Source organism: Protomyctophum bolini (assembly GCF_963924005.1).
Source record: "Protomyctophum bolini genome assembly, chromosome: 19".
Taxonomy (NCBI): domain Eukaryota; kingdom Metazoa; phylum Chordata; class Actinopteri; order Myctophiformes; family Myctophidae; genus Protomyctophum; species Protomyctophum bolini.
In genome coordinates this window covers 19131456-19140510 of record NC_137880.1, presented here as the reverse complement: position 1 = coordinate 19140510, position 9055 = coordinate 19131456, and the positions used below count along the sequence as shown (strand labels likewise).

Genomic DNA, 9055 nt, shown 5'->3' with positions numbered 1-9055 from the left:
GACCTCGACCGTGCGCGTGTGGAGTTGTGGACTCGGCCCCCAGCGTGGTACCCTAGTCAAAATATGGCCCTTGAGGAAAATTAACTGGTGAACCCTGTCCTACGACCTCAACGCTTCATGCTGTTACAACCGCAGTACTTAATATACCCCTTAGATGGCTCCCTTTCCCCTCCTGCAACATTAGCAAGCTACAATCACAGCATAACAGATTTTAGTGGCAGACATTTTAGCCCCTCAGATCCGGCTCCATTGCAGTTGCTAAGTAACTCTTGTTTCGATGCTGATTTCTTTGTTGGGCATGTCACCATGGTGATGAACGTTGTTACATAGTTTGCAGCAAACACAGAGCCTGAAACACTGCGTCCATAGTGACTGTGAGACTTCATCAATGGGCCAGTTTTTATGCCACAGCAGTCCATATTCCAGCAGTAGCTTTATCTTACATTTCTGGTCTTTTCAATGTTCATTGAGTCCGAAAATATCACTGTTGTGTTTCTGCGTACATCATAATTTAATTAATCCAAGTTACTCCATTGATTACAATGGTGGAAGAGAGGAGTAATTCTTGGGAGTTACTAGTCATTGTCAGACATTAAATTATAAGGGAAATAGACATAACTTATTGATATATAAGTTTGTATTATTACAATGTCTTAGAAGGAATATAAAACAGACAGTTTGTGTCTGGGCGATCATGGATGTGGAAGCCAGAAATCTTAGATTAATTTCCCTTTAGTCATTCATTCTTGTTAAGCATTTTGTACGTTTAAACATTAAGATCAATTACATATAATTATTCAATTTAAATGAATTTTCACTCAATGACAAACGTGACAACATTTGTCACACGCCGATGAGTTGATTTCTAGCGGCAAAACTCGTATCATCTCATCTCTATTGCTTTTGAAACATCACTCAACCAATCTGCTGGGAAAGAGATTCTTAAGCCTTCTGTAGGAGAATTTTACTCCCAAGACATAATTGTAAAATCCCCAATCTCAACATAATTATTACCATTCTTTTTTTTTTTACTCCTGCTCAAGCATGTGGATAACTGAATCATCTTTTAGACCCAGTCTGAGTACAAGTCACTTTCAGTTCTGTCAATTGGGGAATGTTCCTCTACTGTCATATTGGAACAAATGATGGATGTGAGAAGGTGGAGTACAGTATACTCCATCATGGTCATGTGACTCACAGGTCCTATATTTTTCTGACACACCTGAAAGAGAATTGAACACTCATTCACACGGCCTTGTGCACTGCCTGCACGTTCTTTCTTTCTTTCTTTTTTTTCATGTTTATTTTGTACTATTATTTTGTAGCTGATGTTTATTCATAAGCCAAAGACTTTGTGTAAATATGTCTATACGGATAAAGCACATTGTTTGTATTTATTGTTTGTTTACTTGCGTTGCTTATAAAGAACAATCATTCTCCATTCCGTGTTTACTCTAGCACCAGCGTTTCTTAAACTCTGGCTCAGGGTGGGGGACCCAAAATGCATGTTAAAAAGAGTTAATGGGTAATGTTGGGAGATTGAGTTTACCAAGTTTGGGTCCCTAGAGGATGAAACTACTAGTTTTAAGAAGCCCAGGTCCCAGGGTAAGAGTTTACTTCAGTTTTGGCCCTGGGAAGTAAAGGTTTTATGAGCCACTCATCAGAGCTGTATATTCAAGCATTAGGTGTAGTTTTTGACTATGTAGATGGAATTCAGTAGTAGTATCTTGTTTTCACTTTATGAATCTCTGTGATGTTAACTGTGGTTTCTTTGTGTAAAAAGCCCGGCGAGTTCACGTGCCTACGTGCAATCTGGGTAATGTCTCGCATCCCCGTTTAAAGTCTCAACTGGGATGAGCTGTAATATGCATCCTCATATCCCGCTCACCTTATTCAATACACACTAATGCTACAAACAGGCGTAGTGGGTGAAATAAGCAGGAATTTGAAGAACAGAGTATATCTTATCTCTCGTGCCTAATCGTTTGAGTGTCGTCGTTGACAGCATCTTTAGACTGCAAGCAGGGCTTTGTTGAATGCGCGCTCATGGATGATCAAATGTATTGAATACATTTTTGAGCCATGATTCAATGTTGTTCGGAACTTTTCGCGGCTCTTTAGCAAGGCTGTACAGAGATGTTGAACACCAGGGGTGTTTGTGCTTTTGACTGAAAAGTTCTTAAAAGAATGATTTTATTGTAAATAGAATGGTTCTATGTTAGCTAGGACACTAGCAGCAGTTCTACTGTAAATAGAACATCACCACTACATTAAAAAGGCTGTATTGTAGGAGGAAGGGAAGAGAGGTTTAACCACAACGGAACAGTATCACAGTTCTGTAATTGTACATTTAAGGTCCCATATTAGAAAAAGAAAAAAATGTGTCAGTGCTTGTTGCACATACATTTGGGTCTCTGATGTGGCTATTAACAAACAAAAGGTGAATTAAGACAACCCAGTTAGTTTATTGTTGGCTGCCTAAATCAGTAAGCGTGATTCGACAAGCCAGATTTTCAGATTTGCCTCCCCATCTTACCAATGTTGGGTTATTTTAAGTGACATGGAACGGATGATAATCATGTGTAGATGCAACTAGTACTTGCATTTAAAGTTACAGACAAAGAACGGTGTCCAGAAAAAGGACTGAAACTGAGTGGTATAGAGACTTGAGTGCATAATCTAAGTGGTAACATGTTTTTGGGACCTCAGAGACCTATATTAATTTGTTTAAAAGGATAATACGGTATGTGACTTTAAAAAAAAACTGTTTTGCAACTTTTGGTATTCAACACCAGAAGGTTCCATGGCAGAATGAGCCTTGTTGTGTTCTGCTGTGCATTTGGAACTTCCAGGCTTATGTCAGTATTCTGTTTTACTTTTCTCTCAAAGAACCGAGAAAGAACTGCCTGATGAATACTTGGCAGGGAATTTATCGTTGCTGTCGGGCAGACACCTTGTATGTCCAAAACTGTTACTTTTCAGCAAATGGAAAAAATAACCTGTGTTCCAATGGTGCAAATATAGTTATTTAGTCGAAAGCTTTTGTTAATACTTTTCATTTTTTATATTTATAAAACCTACAGATAAGACTTACAGTAACCACTTTAAATCTGGCATTCAGATTTGGGGCATGTCATAAGTGACAATTTTGGCAAACTGTTTAAACATTCTTCAGAAATAGCAAAAATAGCAGACCTAGAAGCTCTCAGCATGTGATCTTGTGGATTGGTTATTTCGCAACCTTTGTGCGACACTGTCATACGACAACAAAGTATAAAATAGGGCATTTGTTTATGAAATACAAGGTTTCTGCCCGACTGCATGCTGTGGTCATAGCACTGAGGTCATGTATGGAGGCAGGAATTAAAAAACTACAATTAAACAACCTGCCTGCCATTATTCTGAAACATGAACCAAATGGCCCATAGATGGTGACATGAAGCTGGTATCATGAATGAGAGGTCAGTGTGAATATAAAGTTGCTATTCATGGTTCATAATTATTCTTGTCTGTAATGTTTGGCTTCTTTGCTGTAATAAAGAGAACTTCTTTAATTAAAGCAGTTAATGTGTTTTCTATGGGAAGCCGTTTAGGCCTTAATAGTCGACTTGCACATACTGTACACACATACATATCGGTACATTCACGTTCATTCACACACATATAAATATTCACTAGTACAGACAACAATTTGAACTGCCTAAATCCAGGATTGAACCAGGGACCGACCTTTAAATCTTCAGCCTAACGCTCTACAAACTGAGCTATTTCAGCTTGTAAGTGCCACATCCAGAATGTATTTTTCAATTGATTGTTATTTCCTGAACAAATAAAGTCATACAGTATTTCCCCCAGTGAGATGAGCCTGAGAGTCATAGGGTTGTCTGTACCTCATTTCAACTGCCGAAACCCGGGAGCGCGCTTGGTCGAGTTCCATCTTCGTCCTTTTTTTGTTCCAAGTGTTTCAACAATGTTGCAACTTCCGGGCCACCGATTGGCCGGTGCCCGGATCGTAGGGCCCGGCCCATTCCTCTCTGTTATGTCATATGACGAGCATTTAACTTTTAATATCACAATTATTGTAGCTAATCTTTAACTGAATCTGGAAGTATTCCTTTATTAAATGATTCTTCATAGTCTGGAATTGTAACTGATCAATTTTCTTTTGTGACTTTCGCCTTTATTTTATATGGAGGGACAGTCAGTGGTGTAAACTTTATTTACATAAAATGCAACTCTGTCATATTCTGTCTCTCCCTCAGTCTCCACACTGGCCTCCCATATCCCATTCCAGCACACCCAGTTCCATTTACACACCTGTCAACTACCTAATCAGCCCAGCAGTGAACACTTCTCCAATCAACCTGCTCACTATAAAACTGGACTCAGTACAAACACTCATTGTCAGTTCATAACCTGTGTCACAGATGTCCTGCCTGTTCATGTGTTGACTTTGATGTCATTCTGATTCATGCCTGATTCCTACCTGCATTCCCCTGTGTAAGATATCTCGTAATTCTTTATTAAATACTTTATTATTATACTCTAGTTTGTTGTGACTTTGCTCCTGGGTTCAACTCTGTCTGCATCCTTGACAACTAAAGTACTTCACATATTAAACTTTATTTATATAGCACATGTCATACATAAAATGCAACTCAAAGTACTTCACATGAAAATAAAATAAAAAATAACAAGCAGCGGAATGCCAGAAACAAAAAGTAGGTCAATCTACAATTAGCAAATAAAAATAGCAATACAAAACTAAAACGTTAAAAATGGTAAGGAAATTTGTATTGGATAATACATTTTAAATTGATATTATTAGATATTCAACTTTATTGACATTTATAATTAAATTGGTGTCTTTACACTGTAGAATCCATTGTTGTTTGTTTCTGTTGCTTAACTCTGTTGCTTTAACTACATATAAGTGTCTATTTGTTTGTCTCTAAATGTTTTGATGAATTGAACAATGCCCTTTGTTCAATTCATGCCATACTATAGCACGCCGTTTTTCATCATTTTTGAGGATTTGAAGAAAATTCAAAATTTCAAAAAACATGGGTTATAGCCCATCGTTTTTTGAATTTTTGAAAAAAATGTTATCCTCATTTTTCATCATTTTTGAACATGGGCTATAGCCCCTACCGTACGGCATACTATAGCACGCCGTTTTTCATCAATTTTGAGGATTTGAAGAAAATTCAAAATTTCAAAAAACATGGGATATAGCCCATCGTTTTTTGAATTTTTGAAAAAATGTTATCCTCATTTTTCATCATTTTTGAACATGGGCTATAGCCCCTACCGTACGGCATACTATAGCACGCCGTTTTTCATCATTTTTGAGGATTTGAAGAAAATTCAAAATTTCAAAAAACATGGGTTATAGCCCATTGTTTTTTGAATTTTTGAAAAAAATGTTATCCTCATTTTTCATCATTTTTGAACATGGGCTATAGCCCCTACCGTACGGCATACTATAGCACGCCGTTTTTCATCATTTTTGAGGATTTGAAAAAAATTCAAAATTTCAAAAAACATGGGTTATAGCCCATCGTTTTTTGAATTTTTGAAAAAAATGTTATCCTCATTTTTCATCATTTTTGAACATGGGCTATAGCCCCTACCGTACGGCATACTATAGCACGCCGTTTTTCATAATTTTTGAGGATTTGAAGAAAATTCAAAATTTCAAAAAACATGGGTTATAGCCCATCGTTTTTTGAATTTTTGAAAAAATGTTATCCTCATTTTTCCTCATTTTTGAACATGGGCTATAGCCCCTACCGTACGGCATACTATAGCACGCTGTTTTTCATCATTTTTGAGGATTTGAAGAAAATTCAAAATTTCAAAAAACATGGGTTATAGCCCATCGTTTTTTGAATTTTTGAAAAAAATGTTATCCTCATTTTTCATCATTTTTGAACATGGGCTATAGCCCCTACCGTACGGCATACTATAGCACGCCGTTTTTCATCATTTTTGAGGATTTGAAGAAAATTCAAAATTTCAAAAAACATGGGTTATAGCCCATCGTTTTTTGAATTTTTGAAAAAAATGTTATCCTCATTTTTCATCATTTTTGAACATGGGCTATAGCCCCTACCGTACGGCATACTATAGCACGCCGTTTTTCATCATTTTTGAGGATTTGAAGAAAATTCTAAATTTCAAAAAACATGGGTTATAGCCCATCGTTTTTTGAATTTTTGAAAAAAATGTTATCCTCATTTTTCATCATTTTTGAACATGGGCTATAGCCCCTACCGTACGGCATACTATAGCACGCCGTTTTTCATAATTTTTGAGGATTTGAAGAAAATTCAAAATTTCAAAAAACATGGGTTATAGCCCATCGTTTTTTGAATTTTTGAAAAAATGTTATCCTCATTTTTCCTCATTTTTGAACATGGGCTATAGCCCCTACCGTACGGCATACTATAGCACGCTGTTTTTCATCATTTTTGAGGATTTGAAGAAAATTCAAAATTTCAAAAAACATGGGTTATAGCACATCGTTTTTTGAATTTTTGAAAAAAATGTTATCCTCATTTTTCATCATTTTTGAACATGGGCTATAGCTCCTACCGTACGGCATACTATAGCACGCCGTTTTTCATCATTTTTGAGGATTTGAAGAAAATTCAAAATTTCAAAAAACATGGGTTATAGCCCATCGTTTTTTGAATTTTTGAAAAAAATGTTATCCTCATTTTTCATCATTTTTGAACATGGGCTATAGCCCCTACCGTACGGCATACTATAGCACGCCGTTTTTCATCATTTTTGAGGATTTGAAGAAAATTCTAAATTTCAAAAAACATGGGTTATAGCCCATCGTTTTTTGAATTTTTGAAAAGAATGTTATCCTCATTTTTCATCATTTTTGAACATGGGCTATAGCCCCTACCGTACGGCATACTATAGCACGCCGTTTTTCATCATTTTTGAGGATTTGAAGAAAATTCTAAATTTCAAAAAACATGGGTTATAGCCCATCGTTTTTTGAATTTTTGAAAAAAATGTTATCCTCATTTTTCATCATTTTTGAACATGGGCTATAGCCCCTACCGTACGGCATACTATAGCACGCCGTTTTTCATCATTTTTGAGGATTTGAAGAAAATTAAAAATTAAAAAAAACATGGGTTATAGCCCATCGTTTTTTGAATTTTTGAAAAAATGTTATCCTCATTTTTCATCATTTTTGAACATGGGCTATAGCCCCTACCGTACGGCATACTATAGCACGCTGTTTTTCATCATTTTTGAGGATTTGAAGAAAATTCAAAATAAAAAAAAACATGGGTTATAGCCCATCGTTTTTTGAATTTTTGAAAAAATGTTATCCTCATTTTTCATCATTTTTGAACATGGGCTATAGCCCCTACCGTACGGCATACTATAGCACGCTGTTTTTCATCATTTTTGAGGATTTGAAGAAAATTCAAAATTTCAAAAAACATGGGTTATAGCCCATCGTTTTTTGAATTTTTGAAAAAAATGTTATCCTCATTTTTCATCATTTTTGAACATGGGCTATAGCCCCTACCGTACGGCATACTATAGCACGCCGTTTTTCATCATTTTTGAGGATTTGAAGAAAATTCAAAATTTCAAAAAACATGGGTTATAGCCCATCGTTTTTTGAATTTTTGAAAAAAATGTTATCCTCATTTTTCATCATTTTTGAACATGGGCTATAGCCCCTACCGTACGGCATACTATAGCACGCCGTTTTTCATCATTTTTGAGGATTTGAAGAAAATTCTAAATTTCAAAAAACATGGGTTATAGCCCATCGTTTTTTGAATTTTTGAAAAAAATGTTATCCTCATTTTTCATCATTTTTGAACATGGGCTATAGCCCCTACCGTACGGCATACTATAGCACGCCGTTTTTCATAATTTTTGAGGATTTGAAGAAAATTCAAAATTTCAAAAAACATGGGTTATAGCCCATCGTTTTTTGAATTTTTGAAAAAATGTTATCCTCATTTTTCCTCATTTTTGAACATGGGCTATAGCCCCTACCGTACGGCATACTATAGCACGCTGTTTTTCATCATTTTTGAGGATTTGAAGAAAATTCAAAATTTCAAAAAACATGGGTTATAGCACATCGTTTTTTGAATTTTTGAAAAAAATGTTATCCTCATTTTTCATCATTTTTGAACATGGGCTATAGCTCCTACCGTACGGCATACTATAGCACGCCGTTTTTCATCATTTTTGAGGATTTGAAGAAAATTCAAAATTTCAAAAAACATGGGTTATAGCCCATCGTTTTTTGAATTTTTGAAAAAAATGTTATCCTCATTTTTCATCATTTTTGAACATGGGCTATAGCCCCTACCGTACGGCATACTATAGCACGCCGTTTTTCATCATTTTTGAGGATTTGAAGAAAATTCTAAATTTCAAAAAACATGGGTTATAGCCCATCGTTTTTTGAATTTTTGAAAAGAATGTTATCCTCATTTTTCATCATTTTTGAACATGGGCTATAGCCCCTACCGTACGGCATACTATAGCACGCCGTTTTTCATCATTTTTGAGGATTTGAAGAAAATTCTAAATTTCAAAAAACATGGGTTATAGCCCATCGTTTTTTGAATTTTTGAAAAAAATGTTATCCTCATTTTTCATCATTTTTGAACATGGGCTATAGCCCCTACCGTACGGCATACTATAGCACGCCGTTTTTCATCATTTTTGAGGATTTGAAGAAAATTAAAAATTAAAAAAAACATGGGTTATAGCCCATCGTTTTTTGAATTTTTGAAAAAATGTTATCCTCATTTTTCATCATTTTTGAACATGGGCTATAGCCCCTACCGTACGGCATACTATAGCACGCTGTTTTTCATCATTTTTGAGGATTTGAAGAAAATTCAAAATTAAAAAAAACATGGGTTATAGCCCATCGTTTTTTGAATTTTTGAAAAAATGTTATCCTCATTTTTCATCATTTTTGAACATGGGCTATAGCCCCTACCGTACGGCATACTATAGCACGCTGTTTTTCATCATTTTTGAGGATTTG

General features: G+C 35.6%; 1 protein-coding gene across 7 annotated transcripts in view; it reads left to right on the top strand.

The window, feature by feature from the left end:
• The window catches only part of ptprk (protein tyrosine phosphatase receptor type K), a 126703-nt gene extending 123127 nt beyond the window's left edge, over positions 1-3576 (top strand). For all 7 annotated transcript variants that reach the window (XM_080790763.1, XM_080790760.1, XM_080790758.1 and 4 more), the window contains one exon: positions 1-3576. This exon is cut by the window's left edge and continues 647 nt beyond it. The gene's annotated coding sequence lies outside the window, so the exon portion shown is untranslated.
• Positions 3577-9055: the final 5479 nt, after the last annotated feature.